The following is a 20,580-nucleotide window of genomic DNA, read 5'->3' as shown; positions in this document are numbered from 1 at the left end:
AAGGAATACAGAAAACCTGCAGTGGTGCGTTGGAATCTAATACTGGTCTCCCAGGAGAACCCCAAAGCACAGTCTCTGAGTGGAGTCACTCCCTTTGAACTTTAGGTGCTTTGTGCCTTTTGTATTCATTTCCGATGCAATTTCTGTGTTTCATAGGCAATGAGAAGGTTCAAGGAATACAGAAAACCTGCAGTGGTGCATCGGAGTCTTATCCTGGTCTCCCAGGAGAAGCTCAAAGCACAGACTCTGAGATGACTCTCTCCTCTTGTACTTAAGATGCTTTGTGCATTTTGTATTCATTTCCGATGCAATTTCTGTGTTTCATCCTCAATGTTAGGGTCCAAGGAATACAGAAAACCTGCAGTGGTGCGTTGGAATCTAATACTGGTCTCCCAGGAGAACCCCAAAGCACAGTCTCTGAGTGGAGTCACTCCCTTTGAACTTTAGGTGCTTTGTGCCTTTTGTATTCATTTCCGATGCAATTTCTGTGTTTCATAGGCAATGAGATGGTTCAAGGAATGCAGAAAACCTGCAGTGGTGCATCGGAATCTTATAGTGGTCTCCCAGGAGAAGCTCAAAGCACAGACTCTGAGATGACTCTCTCCTCTTGTACTTAAGATGCTTTGTGCATTTTGTATTCATTTCCGATGCAATTTCTGTGTTTCATCCTCAATGTTAGGGTCCAAGGAATACAGAAAACCTGCAGTGGTGCGTTGGAATCTAATACTGGTCTCCCAGGAGAACCCCAAAGCACAGTCTCTGAGTGGAGTCACTCCCTTTGAACTTTAGGTGCTTTGTGCCTTTTGTATTCATTTCCGATGCAATTTCTGTGTTTCATAGGCAATGAGAAGGTTCAAGGAATACAGAAAACCTGCAGTGGTGCATCGGAATCTTATCCTGGTCTCCCAGGAGAAGCTCAAAGCACAGACTCTGAGAAGATTCACTTCTTTTGTACTTAAGATGCTTTGTGCATTTTGTATTCATTTCCGATGCAATTTCTGTGTTTCATCGGCAATGAGAAGGTTCAAGGAATACAGAAAACCTGCAGTGGTGCATCGGAGTCTTATACTGCTCTCCCAGGAGCAGCTCAAAGCACAGACTCTGAGAAGACTCACTCCTCTTGTACTTATGAAGCTTTGTGCATTTTGTATTCTTTCCCGATGCAATTTCTGTGTTTCATCGGCAATGAGAAGGTTCAAGGAATACAGAAAACCTGCAGTGGTGCATCGGAATCTTATCCTGGTCTCCCAGGAGAAGCTCAAAGCACAGACTCTGAGAAGACTCACTCCTCTTGTACTTAAGATGCTTTGTGCATTTTGTATTCATTTCCGATGCAATTTCTGTGTTTCATCGGCAATGTTAGCGTCCAAGGAATACAGAAAACCTGCAGTGGTGCATCGGAATCTAATACTGGTCTCCCACGAGAACCTCAAAGCACAGACTCTGAGTGGAGTCACTCCCTTTGTATTTAAGGTGCTTTGTGCCTTTTTTTTATTTCCGATGCAATTTCTGTGTTTCATCGGCAATGAGAAGGTTCAAGGAATCCAGAAAACCTGCAGTGGTGCATCGGAATCTTATACTGGTCTCCCAGGAGAACCTCAAAGCACAGTCTCTGAGTGGAGTCACTCCCTTTGTACTTTAGATGCTTTGTGCCTTTTGTATTCATTTCCGATGCAATTTCTGTGTTTAATCGGCAATGAGAAGGTTCAAGGAATACAGAAAACCTGCAGTGGTGCATCGGAATCTTATACTGGTCTCCCAGGAGATCCTCAAACCACAGACTCTGAGTGGAGTCACTCCCTTTGTACTTTAGATGCTTTGTGCCTATTTTATTCATTTCCTATGCAGTTTCTGTGTTTCATCGGCAATGAGAAGGTTCAAGGAATACAGAAAACCTCCAGTGGTGCATCGGAATCTTATACTGGTCTCCCAGGAGAAGCTCAAAACACAGACTCTGAAAAGACTCACTCCTCTTGTACTTAAGATGCTTTGTGCATTTTATATTCATTTCCGATGCAATTTCTGTGTTTCATCGGCAATGAGAAGGTTCAAGGAATACAGTAAACCTGCAGTGGTGCATCGGAATCTTATACTGGTCTCCCATGAGAAGCTCAAACACAGGCTCCGAGTGGAGTCACTCCTTTTGTACTTAAGACGATTTCTGCCTCTTGTATTCATTTCCGATGCAATTTCTGTGTTTCATCGGCAACGAGAAGGTTCAAGGAATACAGAAAACCTGCAGTGGTGCATCGGAATCTTATACTGGTCTCACAGGAGATCCTCAAACCACAGACTCTGAGTGGAGTCACTCCCTTTGTACTTAAGATGTTTTGTGCCTTTTGTATTCATTTCCGATACAATTTCTGTGTTTCATCGGCAATGAGAAGGTTCAAGGAATACAGAAAGCCGCAGTGGTGCATCGGAATCTTATACTGGTCTCCCAGGAGAAGCTCAATCACAGACTCAGAGATGACTCACTCCTCTTGCACTTCAGATGCTTTGTGCATTTTGTATTCATTTCCGATGCAATTTCTGTGATTCATCGTCAATGTTAGGGTCCAAGGAATACAGAAAACCTGCAGTGGTGCATCGGAATCTAATACTGGTCTCCCAGGAGAACCTCAAAGCACAGTCTCTGAGTGGAGTCACTCCCTTTGTACTTTAGATGCTTTGTGCCTTTTGTATTCATTTCCGATGTTATTTCTGTGTTTCATCGGCAATGAGAACGTTCAAGGAATACAGAAAATCTGCAGTGGTGCATCGGAATCTTATACTGGTCTCCCAGGAGAAGCTCAAAGCACAGACTCTGAGAAGACTCACTCCTCTTGTACTTAAGATTCTTTGTGCATTTTGTATTCATTTCCGATGCAATTTCTGTGTTTCATTCGCAATGTTAGCGTCCAAGGAATACAGAAAACCTGCAGTGGTGCATCGGAATCTAATACTGGTCTCCCACGAGAACCTCAAAACACAGACTCTGAGTGGAGTCACTCCCTTTGTATTTAAGACGCTTTGTGACTTTTGTATTCATTTCCGATGCAATTTCTGTGTTTCATCGGCAATGAGAAGGTTCAAGGAATACAGAAAATCGGCAGTGGTGCATCGGAATCTTATACTGGTCTCCCAGGAGAAGCTCAAACCACAGACTCTGAGATGACTCACTCCTCTTGTACTTAAGATGCTTTGTGCATTTTGTATTCATTTCCGATGCAATTTCTGTGTTTCATCGTCAATGTTAGGGTCCAAGGAATACAGAAAACTTGCAGTGGTGCATCGGAATCTAATACTGGTCTCCCAGGAGAAGCTCAAAGCACAGTCTCTGAGTAGAGTCACTCCTTTTGTACTTAAGATTCTTTGTGCGTTTTTGTATTCATTTCCGATGCAGTTTCTGTGTTTCATCGGCAATGTTAGGGTCCAAGGAATACAGAAAACCTGCAGTGGTGCATCAGAATCTAATACGGGTCACCCAGGAGAAGCTCAAAGCACAGTCTCTGAGTGGAGTCACTCCCTTTGTACTTTACATGCTTTGTGCCTTTTGTAATCATTTCCGATGCAATTTCTGTGTTTCATCGGCAATGTTAGCGTCCAAGGAATACAGAAAACCTGCAGTGGTGCATCGGAATCTAATACTGGTCTCTCACGAGAACCTCAAAGCACAGACTCTCAGTGGAGTCACTGCCTTTGTATTTAAGATGCTTTGTGCCTTTTTTTTCATTTCCGATGCAATTTCTGTGTTTCATCGGCAATGAGATGGTTCAAGGAATGCAGAAAACCTGCAGTGGTGCATCGGAAACTTATACTGGTCTCCCAGGAGAACCTCAAAGCACAGACTCTGAGTGGAGTCACTCCTTTTCTACTTAAGATACTTTGCGCCTCTTGTATTCATTTCCGATGCAGTTTCTGTGTTTCATCGGCAATGAGAAGGTTCAAGGAATACAGAAAACATGCAGTGGTGCATCGGAATCTTATAGTGGTCTCCCAGGAGAAGCTCAAAGCACAGACTCTGAGATGACTCTCTCCTCTTGTACTTAAGATGCTTTGTGCATTTTGTATTCATTTCCGATGCAATTTCTGTGTTTCATCCTCAATGTTAGGGTCCAAGGAATACAGAAAACCTGCAGTGGTGCGTTGGAATCTAATACTGGTCTCCCAGGAGAACCCCAAAGCACAGTCTCTGAGTGGAGTCACTCCCTTTGAACTTTAGGTGCTTTGTGCCTTTTGTATTCATTTCCGATGCAATTTCTGTGTTTCATAGGCAATGAGAAGGTTCAAGGAATACAGAAAACCTGCAGTGGTGCATCGGAATCTTATCCTGGTCTCCCAGGAGAAGCTCAAAGCACAGACTCTGAGAAGGTTCACTTCTTTTGTACTTAAGATGCTTTGTGCATTTTGTATTCATTTCCGATGCAATTTCTGTGTTTCATCGGCAATGTTGGCGTCCAAGGAATACAGAAAACCTGCAGTGGTGCATCGGAATCTAATACTGGTCTCCCACGAGAACCTCAAAGCACAGACTCTAAGTGGAGTCACTGCCTTTGTATTTAAGATGCTTTGTGCCTTTTTTTTCATTTCCGATGCAATTTCTGTGTTTCACCGGCAATGAGAAGGTCAAGGAATGCAGAAAACCTGCAGTGGTGCATCGGAATCTTATACCGGTCTCCCAGGAGAACCTCAAAGCACAGACTCTGAGTGGAGTCACTCCTTTTATACTTAAGATACTTTGTGCCTTTTGTACTCGTAGCCGATGCAATTTCTATGTCTCATCGGCATATGTGAAGGTCCAAGGATTACAGAAAACCTGCAGTGGAGCATCGGAATCTAATACTGGGTCCGAGGAGAAGCTCAAAGCACAGACTCTGAGATGACTCACTCCTCTTGTACTTAAGATGCATTGTGCCTTTTGTATTCATTTCAGATGCAATTTCTATGTTTCATTGTCAATGTTAGGGTCTAAGGAATGCAGAAAAACTGCAGTGGTGCACCGGAATCCAATACTGGTCTCCCAGGAGGACCTCAAAGCACAGTCTCTGAGTGGAGTCACTCCCTTTATATATAAGATGCTTTGTGCTTTTTGTATTCATTTCCGATGCAATTTCTGTGTTTCATCGGCAATGAGAAGGTTCAAGGAGTATAGAAAACCTGCAGTGGTGCATCGGAAACTTATACTGGTCTCCCATGAGAAGCTCAAAGCACAGACTCCGAATTGAGTCACTCCTTTTGTACTTAAGACGATTTCTGCCTCTTGCATTCATTTCCGATGTAATTTCTGTGTTTCATCGGCAATGAGAAGGTTCAAGGACTACAGAAAACCTGCAGTGGTGCATCGGAATCTTATACTGGTATCCCAGGAGAAGCTCAATGCACAGACTCTGAGTGGAGTCACTCCTTTTGTACTTAAGATGTTTTGTGCCTTTTGTATTCATTTCCGATAAAATTTCTGTGTTTCATCGGCAATGAGAAGGTTCAAGGAATACAGAAAACCTGCAGTGGTGCGTCGGAATCTTATCCTGGTCTCCCAGGAGAAGCTCAAAGCACAGACTCTGAGATGACTCTCTCCTCTTGTACTTAAGATGCTTTGTGCATTTTGTATTCATTTCCGATGCAATTTCTGTGTTTCATCGTCAATGTTAGTTTCCAAGGAATACAGAAAATCTGCAGTGGTGCATCGGAATCTAATACTGGTCTCCCAGGAGAACCTCAAATCACAGTCTCTGAATGGAGTCACTCCCTTTGTAAATAAGATACTTTGTGCCTTTTGTATTCATTTCCGATGCAATTTCCGCGTTTCATCGGCAATCAGAAGGTTCAAGGAATGCAGAAAACCTGCAGTGGTGCATCGGAATCTTATCCTGGTCTCCCAGGAGAAGCTCAAAGCACAGACTCTGAGAAGACTCATTCCTCTTGTACTTAAGCAGCTTTGCGCCTCTTGTATTCATTTCCGATGCAGTTTCTGTGTTTCATCGGCAATGAGAAGGTTCAAGGACTACAGAAAACCTGCAGTGGTGCATCGGAATCTTATACTGGTATCCCAGGAGAAGCTCAAAGCACAGACTCTGAGTGGAGTCACTCCTTTTCTACTTAAGATACTTTGCGCCTCTTGTATTCATTTCCGATGCAGTTTCTGTGTTTCATCGGCAATGAGAAGGTTCAAGGAATACAGAAAACATGCAGTGGTGCATCGGAATCTTATAGTGGTCTCCCAGGAGAAGCTCAAAGCACAGACTCTGAGATGACTCTCTCCTCTTGTACTTAAGATGCTTTGTGCATTTTGTATTCATTTCCGATGCAATTTCTGTGTTTCATCCTCAATGTTAGGGTCCAAGGAATACAGAAAACCTGCAGTGGTGCGTTGGAATCTAATACTGGTCTCCCAGGAGAACCCCAAAGCACAGTCTCTGAGTGGAGTCACTCCCTTTGAACTTTAGGTGCTTTGTGCCTTTTGTATTCATTTCCGATGCAATTTCTGTGTTTCATAGGCAATGAGAAGGTTCAAGGAATACAGAAAACCTGCAGTGGTGCATCGGAATCTTATCCTGGTCTCCCAGGAGAAGCTCAAAGCACAGACTCTGAGAAGACTCACTTCTTTTGTACTTAAGATGCTTTGTGCATTTTGTATTCATTTCCGATGCAATTTCTGTGTTTCATCGGCAATGTTGGCGTCCAAGGAATACAGAAAACCTGCAGTGGTGCATCGGAAGCTAATACTGGTCTCCCACGAGAACCTCAAAGCACAGACTCTAAGTGGAGTCACTGCCTTTGTATTTAAGATGCTTTGTGCCTTTTTTTTCATTTCCGATGCAATTTCTGTGTTTCACCGGCAATGAGAAGGTCAAGGAATGCAGAAAACCTGCAGTGGTGCATCGGAATCTTATACTGGTCTCCCAGGAGAACCTCAAAGCACAGACTCTGAGTGGAGTCACTCCTTTTCTACTTAAGATACTTTGCGCCTCTTGTATTCATTTCCGATGCAGTTTCTGTGTTTCATCGGCAATGAGAAGGTTCAAGGACTACAGAAAACATGCAGTGGTGCATCGGAATCTTATACTGGTCTCCCAGGAGAGGCTTAAAGCACAGACTCTGAGAAGACTCATTCCTCTTGTACTTAAGCAGCTTTGTGCATTTTGTATTCATTTCCGATGCAATTTCTGTGTTTCATCGGCAATGAGAAGGTTCAAGGACTACAGAAAACCTGCAGTGGTGCATCGGAATCTTATACTGGTATCCCAGGAGAAGCTCAAAGCACAGACTCTGAGTGGCGTCACTCCTTTTGTACTTAAGATGCTTTGTGCCTTTTGTATTCTTTTCCGATACAATTTCTGTGTTTCATCGGCAATGAGAAGGTTCAAGGAATACAGAAAACCTGCAGTGGTGCATCGGAATCTTATACTGGTCTCCCAGGAGCTGCTCAAAGCACTGACTCTGAGAAGACTCACTCCTCTTGTACTTAAAAAGCTTTGTGCCTTTTGTATTCATTTCCGATGCTATTTCTGTGTTTCATCGGCAATGAGAAAGTTCAAGGAATACAGAAAACCTGCAGTGGTGCATCGGAATCTTATACTGGTATCCCAGGAGAAGCTCAATGCACAGACTCTGAGTGGAGTCACTCCTTTTATACTTAAGATGTTTTGTGCCTTTTGTATTCATTTCCGATAAAATTTCTGTGTTTCATCGGCAATGAGAAGGTTCAAGGAATACAGAAAGCCTGCAGTGGTGCATCGGAATCTTATACTGGTCTCCCAGGAGAACCTCAAAGCACAGACTCTGAGTGGAGTCACTCCTTTTCTCCTTAAGATACTTTGCGCCTCTTGTATTCATTTCCGATGCAGTTTCTGTGTTTCATCGGCAATGAGAAGGTTCAAGGACTACAGAAAACATGCAGTGGTGCATCGGAATCTTATACTGGTCTCCCAGGAGAGGCTCAAAGCACAGACTCTGAGAAGACTCATTCCTCTTGTACTTAAGCAGCTTTGTGCATTTTGTATTCATTTCCGATGCAATTTCTGTGTTTCATCGGCAATGAGAAGGTTCAAGGACTACAGAAAACCTGCAGTGGTGCATCGGAATCTTATACTGGTATCCCAGGAGAAGCTCAATGCACAGACTCTGAGTGGAGTCACTCCTTTTGTACTTAAGATGCTTTGTGCCTTTTGTATTCTTTTCCGATACAATTTCTGTGATTCCTCGGCAATGAGAAGGTTCAAGGAATACAGAAAACCTGCAGTGGTGCATCGGAATCTTATACTGGTCTCCCAGGAGAACCTCAAAGCAGAGACTCTGAGTGGAGTCACTCCTTTTATACTTAAGATACTTTGTGCCTTTTGTACTCGTAGCCGATGCAATTTCTGTGTCTCATCGGCAATGTGAAGGTCCAAGGATTACAGAAAACCTGCAGTGGAGCATCGGAATCTAATACTGGGTCCGAGGAGAAGCTCAAAGCACAGACTCTGAGATGACTCACTCCTCTTGTACTTAAGATGCATTGTGCCTTTTGTATTCATTTCAGATGCAATTTCTATGTTTCATTGTCAATGTTAGGGTCTAAGGAATGCAGAAAAACTGCAGTGGTGCACCTGAATCTAATACTGGTCTCCCAGGAGGACCTCAAAGCACAGTCTCTGAGTGGAGTCACTCCCTTTATATTTAAGATGCTTTGTGCTTTTTGTATTCATTTCCGATGCAATTTCTGTGTTTCATCGGCAATGAGAAGGTTCAAGGAGTATAGAAAACCTGCAGTGGTGCATCGGAAACTTATACTGGTCTCCCATGAGAAGCTCAAAGCACAGACTCCGAGTGGAGTCACTCCTTTTGTACTTAAGACGATTTCTGCCTCTTGCATTCATTTCCGATGTAATTTCTGTGTTTCATCGGCAATGAGAAGGTCCAAGGAATACGGAAAACCTGCAGTGGTGCATCGGAATCTTATACTGGTCTCCCAGGGGCAGCTCAAAGCACTGACTCTGAGAAGACTCACTCCTCTTGTACTTAAAAAGCTTTGTGCCTTTTGTATTCATTTCCGATGCTATTTCTGTGTTTCATCGGCAATGAGAAAGTTCAAGGAATACAGAAAACCTGCAGTGGTGGATCGGAATCTTATACTGGTATCCCAGGAGAAGCTCAATGCACAGACTCTGAGTGGAGTCACTCCTTTTGTACTTAAGATGTTTTGTGCCTTTTGTATTCATTTCCGATAAAATTTCTGTGTTTCATCGGCAATGAGAAGGTTCAAGGAATACAGAAAGCCTGCAGTGGTGCATCGGAATCTTATACTGGTCTCCCAGGAGAACCTCAAAGCACAGACTCTGAGTGGAGTCACTCCTTTTCTACTTAAGATACTTTGCGCCTCTTGTATTCATTTCCGATGCAGTTTCTGTGTTTCATCGGCAATGAGAAGGTTCAAGGACTACAGAAAACATGCAGTGGTGCATCGGAATCTTATACTGGTCTCCCAGGAGAGGCTCAAAGCACAGACTCTGAGAAGACTCATTCCTCTTGTACTTAAGCAGCTTTGTGCATTTTGTATTCATTTCCGATGCAATTTCTGTGTTTCATCGGCAATGAGAAGGTTCAAGGACTACAGAAAACCTGCAGTGGTGCATCGGAATCTTATACTGGTATCCCAGGAGAAGCTCAATGCACAGACTCTGAGTGGAGTCACTCCTTTTCTACGTAAGATGTTTTGTGCCTTTTGTATTCATTTCCGATAAAATTTCTGTGTTTCATCGGCAATGAGAAGGTTCAAGGAATACAGAAAGCCTGCAGTGGTGCATCGGAATCTTATCCTGGTCTCCCAGGAGAAGCTCAAAGCACAGACTCTGAGATGACTCTCTCCTCTTGTACTTAAGATGCTTTGTGCATTTTGTATTCATTTCCGATGCAATTTCTGTGTTTCATCGTCAATGTTAGTTTCCAAGGAATACAGAAAATCTGCAGTGGTGCATCGGAATCTTATACTGGTCTCCCAGGAGAAGATCAAAGCACAGGCTCTGAGATGACTCATTCCTCTTGTACTTAAGATGCTTTGTGCATTTTCTATTCATTTCCGATGCAATTTCTGTGTTTCATCGTCAATTTTAGGGTCCAAGGAATACAGAGGACCTGCAGTGGTGCATCGGAATCTAGTACTGGTCTCCCAGGAGAACCTCAAAGCACATACTCTGAGTGGGGTCACTCCTTTTGTACTCAAGATACTTTGTGCCACTTGTATTCATTTCCGATGCAGTTTCTGTGTTTCATAGTCAATGAGAAGGTTCAAGGAATACAGAAAACCTGCAGTGGTGCATCGGAATCTTATACTGGTCTCCCAGGACAAAATCAAAGCACAGGCTCTGAGATGACTCATTCCTCTTGTACTTAAGATGCTTTGTGCATTTTCTATTCATTTCCGATGCAATTTCTGTGTTTCATCGTCAATTTTGGGGTCCAAGGAATACAGAGGACCTGCAGTGGTGCATCGGAATCTAGTACTGGTCTCCCAGGAGAACCTCAAAGCACAGTCTCTGAATGGAGTCACTCCCTTTGTAAATAAGATACTTTGTGCCTTTTGTAGTCATTTCCGATGCAATTTCTGCGTTTCATCGGCAATCAGAAGGTTCAAGGAATACAGAAAACCTGCAGTGGTGCATCGGAATATAATACTGGTCTACCCAGGAGAACCTCAAAGCACAGACTCTGAGTGGAGTCACTCCTTTTTTACTTAAGATACTTTCTGCCTTTTGTACTCGTACCCGATGCATTTTCTGTGTCTCATCAGCAATGTGAAGGTCCAAGGAATACAGAAAACCTGCAGTGGAGCATCGGAATCTAATACTGGGTCCGAGGAGAAGCTCAAAGCACAGACTCTGAGATGACTCACTCCTCTTGTACTTAAGATGCTTTGTGCCTTTTGTATTCATTTCCGATGCAATTTCAGTGTTTCATCGTCAATGTTAGGGTCCAAGGAATACAGAAAACCTGCAGTGGTGCATCGGAATCTAACACTGGTCTCCCGGGAGAACATCAAAGCACAGAATCTGAGTGGAGTCATTCCTTTTGTACTTAAGATACTTTGTGCCTTTTGTATTCACTTCCAATGCAAATTCTGTGTTCCATCGTCAATGTTAGTGTCCAAGGCATACAGAAAACCTTCAGTGGTGCATCGCAATCTAATACTGGTTTCCCAGGAGAACCTCAAAACACAGACTCTGAGTGGTGTCACTCCTATAGTACTTAAGAAGTTTTGTGCCCTTTGTATTCATTTCCGATGCAATTTCTGTGTTTCTTCGTCAATGTGAAGTTCCAAGGAATACAGAAAACCTGCAGTGGTGCATCGGAATCTAATTCTGGTCTCCCAGGAGAACCTCAAACCACAGACTCTGAGTGGAGTCACTCCTTTTGTACTAAAGACGCCTTGTGCCTTTTGTATTCATTTCCGATGCAATTTCTGTGTTTCATCGTCAATGTAAAGGTTCAAGGGATACAGTAAAACGGCAGTGGTGCATCGGAATCTAATACAGGTCTCCCAGGAGAAGCTCAAAGCACAGACTCTGAGTGGAGTCACTACTTTTGTACTCAACATACTTTGTGCCACTTGTATTCATTTCCGATGCAGTTTATGTGTTTCATCGTCAATGAGAAGGTTCAAGGAATACAGAAAACCTGCAGTGGTGCATCGGAATCTTATACTGGTCTCCCAGGAGAAGATCAAAGCACAGGCTCTGAGATGACTCATTCCTCTTGTACTTAAGATGCTTTGTGCATTTTCTATTCATTTCCGATGCAATTTCTGTGTTTCATCGTCAATTTTAGGGTCCAAGGAATACAGAGGACCTGCAGTGGTGCATCGGAATCTAGTACTGGTCTCCCAGGAGAACCTCAAAGCACATACTCTGAGTGGGGTCACTCCTTTTCTACTTAAGATACTTTGTGCCTTTTGTATTCACTCCCGATGCAGTTTCTGCGTTTCATCGGCAATGAGAAGGTTCAAGGAATACAGAAAACCTGCAGTGGTGCATCAGAATCTTATACTGGTCTCCCAGGGGTAGCTCAAAGCACAGACTCTGAGAAGACCCACTCCTCTTGTACTTAAGATGCTTTGTGCCTTTTGTATTCACTTCCGATGCAGTTTCTGCGTTTCATCGGCAATGAGAAGGTTCAAGGAATACAGAAAACCTGCAGTGGTGCATCGGAATCTTATACTGGTATCCCAGGAGAAGCTCAATGCACAGACTCTGAGTGGAGTCACTCCTTTTGTACTTAAGATGCTTTGTGCCTTTTGTATTCTTTTCCGATACAATTTCTGTGATTCCTCGGCAATGAGAAGGTTCAAGGAATACAGAAAACCTGCAGTGGTGCATCGGAATCTTATACTGGTCTCCCAGGAGAACCTCAAAGCAGAGACTCTGAGTGGAGTCACTCCTTTTATACTTAAGATACTTTGTGCCTTTTGTACTCGTAGCCGATGCAATTTCTGTGTCTCATCGGCAATGTGAAGGTCCAAGGATTACAGAAAACCTGCAGTGGAGCATCGGAATCTAATACTGGGTCCGAGGAGAAGCTCAAAGCACAGACTCTGAGATGACTCACTCCTCTTGTACTTAAGATGCATTGTGCCTTTTGTATTCATTTCAGATGCAATTTCTATGTTTCATTGTCAATGTTAGGGTCTAAGGAATGCAGAAAAACTGCAGTGGTGCACCTGAATCTAATACTGGTCTCCCAGGAGGACCTCAAAGCACAGTCTCTGAGTGGAGTCACTCCCTTTATATTTAAGATGCTTTGTGCTTTTTGTATTCATTTCCGATGCAATTTCTGTGTTTCATCGGCAATGAGAAGGTTCAAGGAGTATAGAAAACCTGCAGTGGTGCATCGGAAACTTATACTGGTCTCCCATGAGAAGCTCAAAGCACAGACTCCGAGTGGAGTCACTCCTTTTGTACTTAAGACGATTTCTGCCTCTTGCATTCATTTCCGATGTAATTTCTGTGTTTCATCGGCAATGAGAAGGTCCAAGGAATACGGAAAACCTGCAGTGGTGCATCGGAATCTTATACTGGTCTCCCAGGGGCAGCTCAAAGCACTGACTCTGAGAAGACTCACTCCTCTTGTACTTAAAAAGCTTTGTGCCTTTTGTATTCATTTCCGATGCTATTTCTGTGTTTCATCGGCAATGAGAAAGTTCAAGGAATACAGAAAACCTGCAGTGGTGGATCGGAATCTTATACTGGTATCCCAGGAGAAGCTCAATGCACAGACTCTGAGTGGAGTCACTCCTTTTGTACTTAAGATGTTTTGTGCCTTTTGTATTCATTTCCGATAAAATTTCTGTGTTTCATCGGCAATGAGAAGGTTCAAGGAATACAGAAAGCCTGCAGTGGTGCATCGGAATCTTATACTGGTCTCCCAGGAGAACCTCAAAGCACAGACTCTGAGTGGAGTCACTCCTTTTCTACTTAAGATACTTTGCGCCTCTTGTATTCATTTCCGATGCAGTTTCTGTGTTTCATCGGCAATGAGAAGGTTCAAGGACTACAGAAAACATGCAGTGGTGCATCGGAATCTTATACTGGTCTCCCAGGAGAGGCTCAAAGCACAGACTCTGAGAAGACTCATTCCTCTTGTACTTAAGCAGCTTTGTGCATTTTGTATTCATTTCCGATGCAATTTCTGTGTTTCACCGGCAATGAGAAGGTTCAAGGACTACAGAAAACCTGCAGTGGTGCATCGGAATCTTATACTGGTATCCCAGGAGAAGCTCAATGCACAGACTCTGAGTGGAGTCACTCCTTTTCTACGTAAGATGTTTTGTGCCTTTTGTATTCATTTCCGATAAAATTTCTGTGTTTCATCGGCAATGAGAAGGTTCAAGGAATACAGAAAGCCTGCAGTGGTGCATCGGAATCTTATCCTGGTCTCCCAGGAGAAGCTCAAAGCACAGACTCTGAGATGACTCTCTCCTCTTGTACTTAAGATGCTTTGTGCATTTTGTATTCATTTCCGATGCAATTTCTGTGTTTCATCGTCAATGTTAGTTTCCAAGGAATACAGAAAATCTGCAGTGGTGCATCGGAATCTTATACTGGTCTCCCAGGAGAAGATCAAAGCACAGGCTCTGAGATGACTCATTCCTCTTGTACTTAAGATGCTTTGTGCATTTTCTATTCATTTCCGATGCAATTTCTGTGTTTCATCGTCAATTTTAGGGTCCAAGGAATACAGAGGACCTGCAGTGGTGCATCGGAATCTAGTACTGGTCTCCCAGGAGAACCTCAAAGCACATACTCTGAGTGGGGTCACTCCTTTTGTACTCAAGATACTTTGTGCCACTTGTATTCATTTCCGATGCAGTTTCTGTGTTTCATAGTCAATGAGAAGGTTCAAGGAATACAGAAAACCTGCAGTGGTGCATCGGAATCTTATACTGGTCTCCCAGGACAAAATCAAAGCACAGGCTCTGAGATGACTCATTCCTCTTGTACTTAAGATGCTTTGTGCATTTTCTATTCATTTCCGATGCAATTTCTGTGTTTCATCGTCAATTTTGGGGTCCAAGGAATACAGAGGACCTGCAGTGGTGCATCGGAATCTAGTACTGGTCTCCCAGGAGAACCTCAAAGCACAGTCTCTGAATGGAGTCACTCCCTTTGTAAATAAGATACTTTGTGCCTTTTGTAGTCATTTCCGATGCAATTTCTGCGTTTCATCGGCAATCAGAAGGTTCAAGGAATACAGAAAACCTGCAGTGGTGCATCGGAATATAATACTGGTCTACCCAGGAGAACCTCAAAGCACAGACTCTGAGTGGAGTCACTCCTTTTTTACTTAAGATACTTTCTGCCTTTTGTACTCGTACCCGATGCATTTTCTGTGTCTCATCAGCAATGTGAAGGTCCAAGGAATACAGAAAACCTGCAGTGGAGCATCGGAATCTAATACTGGGTCCGAGGAGAAGCTCAAAGCACAGACTCTGAGATGACTCACTCCTCTTGTACTTAAGATGCTTTGTGCCTTTTGTATTCATTTCCGATGCAATTTCAGTGTTTCATCGTCAATGTTAGGGTCCAAGGAATACAGAAAACCTGCAGTGGTGCATCGGAATCTAACACTGGTCTCCCGGGAGAACATCAAAGCACAGAATCTGAGTGGAGTCATTCCTTTTGTACTTAAGATACTTTGTGCCTTTTGTATTCACTTCCAATGCAAATTCTGTGTTCCATCGTCAATGTTAGTGTCCAAGGCATACAGAAAACCTTCAGTGGTGCATCGCAATCTAATACTGGTTTCCCAGGAGAACCTCAAAACACAGACTCTGAGTGGTGTCACTCCTATAGTACTTAAGAAGTTTTGTGCCCTTTGTATTCATTTCCGATGCAATTTCTGTGTTTCTTCGTCAATGTGAAGTTCCAAGGAATACAGAAAACCTGCAGTGGTGCATCGGAATCTAATTCTGGTCTCCCAGGAGAACCTCAAACCACAGACTCTGAGTGGAGTCACTCCTTTTGTACTAAAGACGCCTTGTGCCTTTTGTATTCATTTCCGATGCAATTTCTGTGTTTCATCGTCAATGTGAAGGTTCAAGGGATACAGTAAAACGGCAGTGGTGCATCGGAATCTAATACAGGTCTCCCAGGAGAAGCTCAAAGCACAGACTCTGAGTGGAGTCACTACTTTTGTACTCAACATACTTTGTGCCACTTGTATTCATTTCCGATGCAGTTTATGTGTTTCATCGTCAATGAGAAGGTTCAAGGAATACAGAAAACCTGCAGTGGTGCATCGGAATCTTATACTGGTCTCCCAGGAGAAGATCAAAGCACAGGCTCTGAGATGACTCATTCCTCTTGTACTTAAGATGCTTTGTGCATTTTCTATTCATTTCCGATGCAATTTCTGTGTTTCATCGTCAATTTTAGGGTCCAAGGAATACAGAGGACCTGCAGTGGTGCATCGGAATCTAGTACTGGTCTCCCAGGAGAACCTCAAAGCACATACTCTGAGTGGGGTCACTCCTTTTCTACTTAAGATACTTTGTGCCTTTTGTATTCACTCCCGATGCAGTTTCTGCGTTTCATCGGCAATGAGAAGGTTCAAGGAATACAGAAAACCTGCAGTGGTGCATCAGAATCTTATACTGGTCTCCCAGGGGTAGCTCAAAGCACAGACTCTGAGAAGACCCACTCCTCTTGTACTTAAGATGCTTTGTGCCTTTTGTATTCACTTCCGATGCAGTTTCTGCGTTTCATCGGCAATGAGAAGGTTCAAGGAATACAGAAAACCTGCAGTGGTGCATCAGAATCTTATACTGGTCTCCCAGGGGTAGCTCAAAGCACAGACTCTGAGAAGACTCACTCCTCTTGTACTTAATATGCTTTGTGCATTTTGTATTCATTTCCAATGCAATTTCTGTGTTTCATCGACAATGAGAAGGTTCAAGGGATACAGTAAACCTGCAGTGTTGCATCGGAATCTTATACTGGTCTCCCAGGTGAAGCTCAAAGCACAGACTCCGAGTAGAGTCACTCCTTTTGTACTTAAGACGCTTTCTGCCTTTTGTATTCATTTCCGATGCAATTTCTGTGTTTCATCGGCAATGAGAAGGTTCAAGGGATACAGTAAAACGGCAGTGGTGCATCGGAATCTTATACTGGTCTCCCAGGAGAAGATCAAAGCACAGGCTCTGAGATGACTCACTCCTCTTGTACTTAAGATGCTTTGTGCATTTTGTATTCATTTCCGATGCAATTTCTGTGTTTCATCGGCAATGAGAAGGTTCAAGGGATACAGTAAACCTGCAGTGGTGCATCGGAATCTTATACTGGTCTCCCAGGCGAAGATCAAATCACAGGCTCTGAGTGGAGTCACTCCTTTTCTACTTAAGATACTTTGTGCCTTTGGTATTCATTTCCGATGCAATTTCTGTGTTTCATCGGCAATGAGGAGGTTCAAGGAATACAGAAAAACTGCAGTGGTGCATCGGAATCTTATACTCGTCTCCCAGGGGTAGCTCAAAACACAGACTCTGAGAAGACTCACTCCTCTTGTACTTAAGATGCTTTGTGCATTTTGTATTCATTTCCGATGCAATTTCTGTGTTTCATCGTCAATGTTAGGGTCCAAGGAATGCAGAAGACCTGCAGTGGTGCATCGGAATCTAATATTAGTCTCCCTGGAGTACCTCAAAGCACAGACTCTGAGTGGAGTCACTCCTTTTATACTTAAGATACTTTGTGCCTTTTGTATTCATTTCCGATGCAGTTTCTGTGTTTCATCGGCAATGAGAAAATTCAAGGAATACAGAAAACCTGCAGTGGTGCATCGGAATCTTGTACTGGTCTCCCAGGAGTAGCTCAAAGCACAGACTCTGAGAAGACTCACTCCTCTTGTACTTAAGATGCTTTGTGCATTTTATACTCATTTCCGATGCAATTTCTGTGTTTCATCGGCAATGAGAAGTTTCAAGGAATACAGAAAACCTGCAGTGGTTCATTGGAATCTTATACTGGCCTCCCGGGAGAAGCTCAAACCACAGACTCTGAGATGACTCACTCCTCTAGTACTTAAGATGCTTTGTGCATTTTGTATTCATTTCCGATGCAATTTCTGTGTTTCATCGTCACTGTTAGGGTCCAAAGAATACAGAAAACCTGCAGTGGTGCATTGGAATCTAATACTGGTCTCCCAGGAGAACCTCAAAGCACAGTCTCTGAGTGGAGTCACTCCCTTTGTATTTTCGATGCTTTGTGCCTTTTGTATTCATTTCCGATGCAATTTCTGTGTTTCATCGGCAATGAGAAGTTTCAAGGAATACAGAAAGCCTGCAGTGGTGCATCGGAATCTTATACTGGTCTCCCACGAGAACCTCAAATCACAGACTCTGAGTGGAGTCACTGCCTTTGTATTTAAGATGCTTTGTGCCTTTTTTTTCATTTCCGATGCAATTTCTGTGTTTCATCGGCAATGAGAAGGTCAAGGAATGCAGAAAACCTGCAGTGGTGCATCGGAATCTTATACTGGTACCCCAGGAGAAGCTCAATGCACAGACTCTGAGTGGAGTCACTCCTTTTGTACTTAAGATGTTTTGTGCCTTTTGTATTCATTTCCGATAAAATTTCTGTGTTTCATCGGCAATGAGAAGGTTCAAGGAATACAGAAAGCCTGCAGTGGTGCATCGGAATCTTATACTGGTCTCCCAGGAGAAGCTCAAAGCACAGACTCTGAGAAGACTCACTTCTTTTGTACTTAAGATGCTTTGTGCATTTTGTTTCATTTCCGATGCAATTTCTGTGTTTCATCGGCAATGTTGGCGTCCAAGGAATACAGAAAACCTGCAGTGGTGCATCGGAATCTAATACTGGTCTCCAACGAGAACCTCAAAGCACAGATTCTGAGTGGAGTCACTGCCTTTGTATTTAAGATGCTTTGTGCCTTTTTTTTTCATTTCCGATGCAATTTCTGTGTTTCATCGGCAATGAGAAGGTCAAGGAATGCAGAAAACCTGCAGTGGTGCATCAGAATCTTATACAGGTCTCCCAGGAGAACCTCAAAGCACAGACTCTGAGTGGAGTCACTCCTTTTCTACTTAAGATACTTTGCGCCTCTTGTATTCATTTCCGATGCAGTATCTGTGTTTCATCGGCAATGAGAAGGTTCAAGGACTACAGAAAACATGCAGTGGTGCATCGGAATCTTATACTGCTCTCCCAGGAGAGGCTCAAAGCACAGACTCTGCGAAGACTCATTCCTCTTGTACTTAAGCAGCTTTGTGCATTCTGTATTCATTTCCGATGCAATTTCTGTGTTTCATCGTCAATGTTAGGGTCCAAGGAATACAGAAAACCTGCAGTGGTGCGTTGGAATCTAATACTGGTCTCCCAGGAGAACCCCAAAGCACAGTCTCTGAGTGGAGTCACTCCCTTTGAACTTTAGATGCTTAGTGCCTTTTGTATTCATTTCCGATGCAATTTCTGTGTTTCATCGGCAATGAGAAGGTCAAGGAATGCAGAAAACCTGCAGTGGTGCATCGGAATCTTATACTGGTCTCCCAGGAGAACCTCAAAGCACAGACTCTGAGTGGAGTCACTCCTTTTCTACTTAAGATACTTTGCGCCTCTTGTATTCATTTCCGATGCATTTTCTGTGTCTCATCAGCAATGTGAAGGTCCAAGGAATACAGAAAACCTGCAGTGGAGCATCGGAATCTAATACTGGGTCCGAGGAGAAGCTCAAAGCACAGACTCTGAGATGACTCACTCCTCTTGTACTTAAGATGCTTTGTGCCTTTTGTATTCATTTCCGATGCAATTTCAGTGTTTCATCGTCAATGTTAGGGTCCAAGGAATACAGAAAACCTGCAGTGGTGCATCGGAATCTAATACTGGTCTCCCGGGAGAACATCAAAGCACAGAATCTGAGTGGAGTCATTCCTTTTGTACTTAAGATATTTTGTGCCTTTTGTATTCACTTCCAATGCAAATTCTGTGTTCCATCGTCAATGTTAGTGTCCAAGGCATACAGAAAACCTTCAGTGGTGCATCGCAATCTAATACTGGTCTCCCAGGAGAAGCTCAAAGCACAGACTCTGAGTGGTGTCACTCCTATAGTACTTAAGAAGTTTTGTGCCTTTTGTATTCATTTCCGATGCAATTTCTGTGTTTCAACGTCAATGTGAAGGTCCAAGGAATACAGAAATCTTGCAGTGGGGCATCGGAATCTAATACTTGTCTCCCAGGAGAACCTCAAAGCACAGACTCTGAGTGGAGTCACTCATTTTCTACTTAAGATACTTTGTGCCACTTGTATTCATTTCAGATGCAGTTTCTGTGTTTCATCGTCAATGAGAAGGTTCAAGGAATACAGAAAACCTGCAGTGGTGCATCGGAATCTTATACTGGTCTCCCAGGAGAAGATCAAAGCACAGGCTCTGAGATGACTCATTCCTCTTGTACTTCTGATGCTTTGTGCATTTTCTATTCATTTCCGATGCAATTTCTGTGTTTCATCGTCAATTTTAGGGTCCAAGGAGTACAGAGGACCTGCAGTGGTGCATCGGAATCTAGTACTGGTCTCCCAGGAGAACCTCAAAGCACATACTCTGAGTGGGGTCACTCCTTTTCTACTTAAGATACTTTGTGCCTTTTGTATTCACTCCCGATGCAGTTTCTGCGTTTCATCGGCAATGAGAAGGTTCAATGAATACAGAAAACCTGCAGTGGTGCATCAGAATCTTATACTGGTCTCCCAGGGGTAGCTCAAAGCACAGACTCTGAGAAGACTCACTCCTCTTGTACTTAAGATGCTTTGTGCATTTTGTATTAATTTCCAATGCAATTTCTGTGTTTCATCGACAATGAGAAGGTTCAAGGAATACAGAAAACCTGCAGTGGTTCATTGGAATCTTATACTGGCCTCCCGGGAGAAGCTCAAACCACAGGCTCTGAGATGACTCACTCCTCTAGTACTTAAGATGCTTTGTGCATTTTGTATTCATTTCCGATGCAATTTCTGTGTTTCATCGTCAATGTTAGGGTCCAAAGAATACAGAAAACCTGCAGTGGTGCATTGGAATCTAATACTGGTCTCCCAGGAGAACCTCAAAGCACAGTCTCT

This window comes from Schistocerca cancellata, chromosome 12 (genome assembly GCF_023864275.1).
Source record: "Schistocerca cancellata isolate TAMUIC-IGC-003103 chromosome 12, iqSchCanc2.1, whole genome shotgun sequence".
NCBI classification, from domain to species: domain Eukaryota; kingdom Metazoa; phylum Arthropoda; class Insecta; order Orthoptera; family Acrididae; genus Schistocerca; species Schistocerca cancellata.
The sequence above is the reverse complement of the archived record's forward strand: the minus strand, read 5'-3'. Positions refer to the sequence as shown.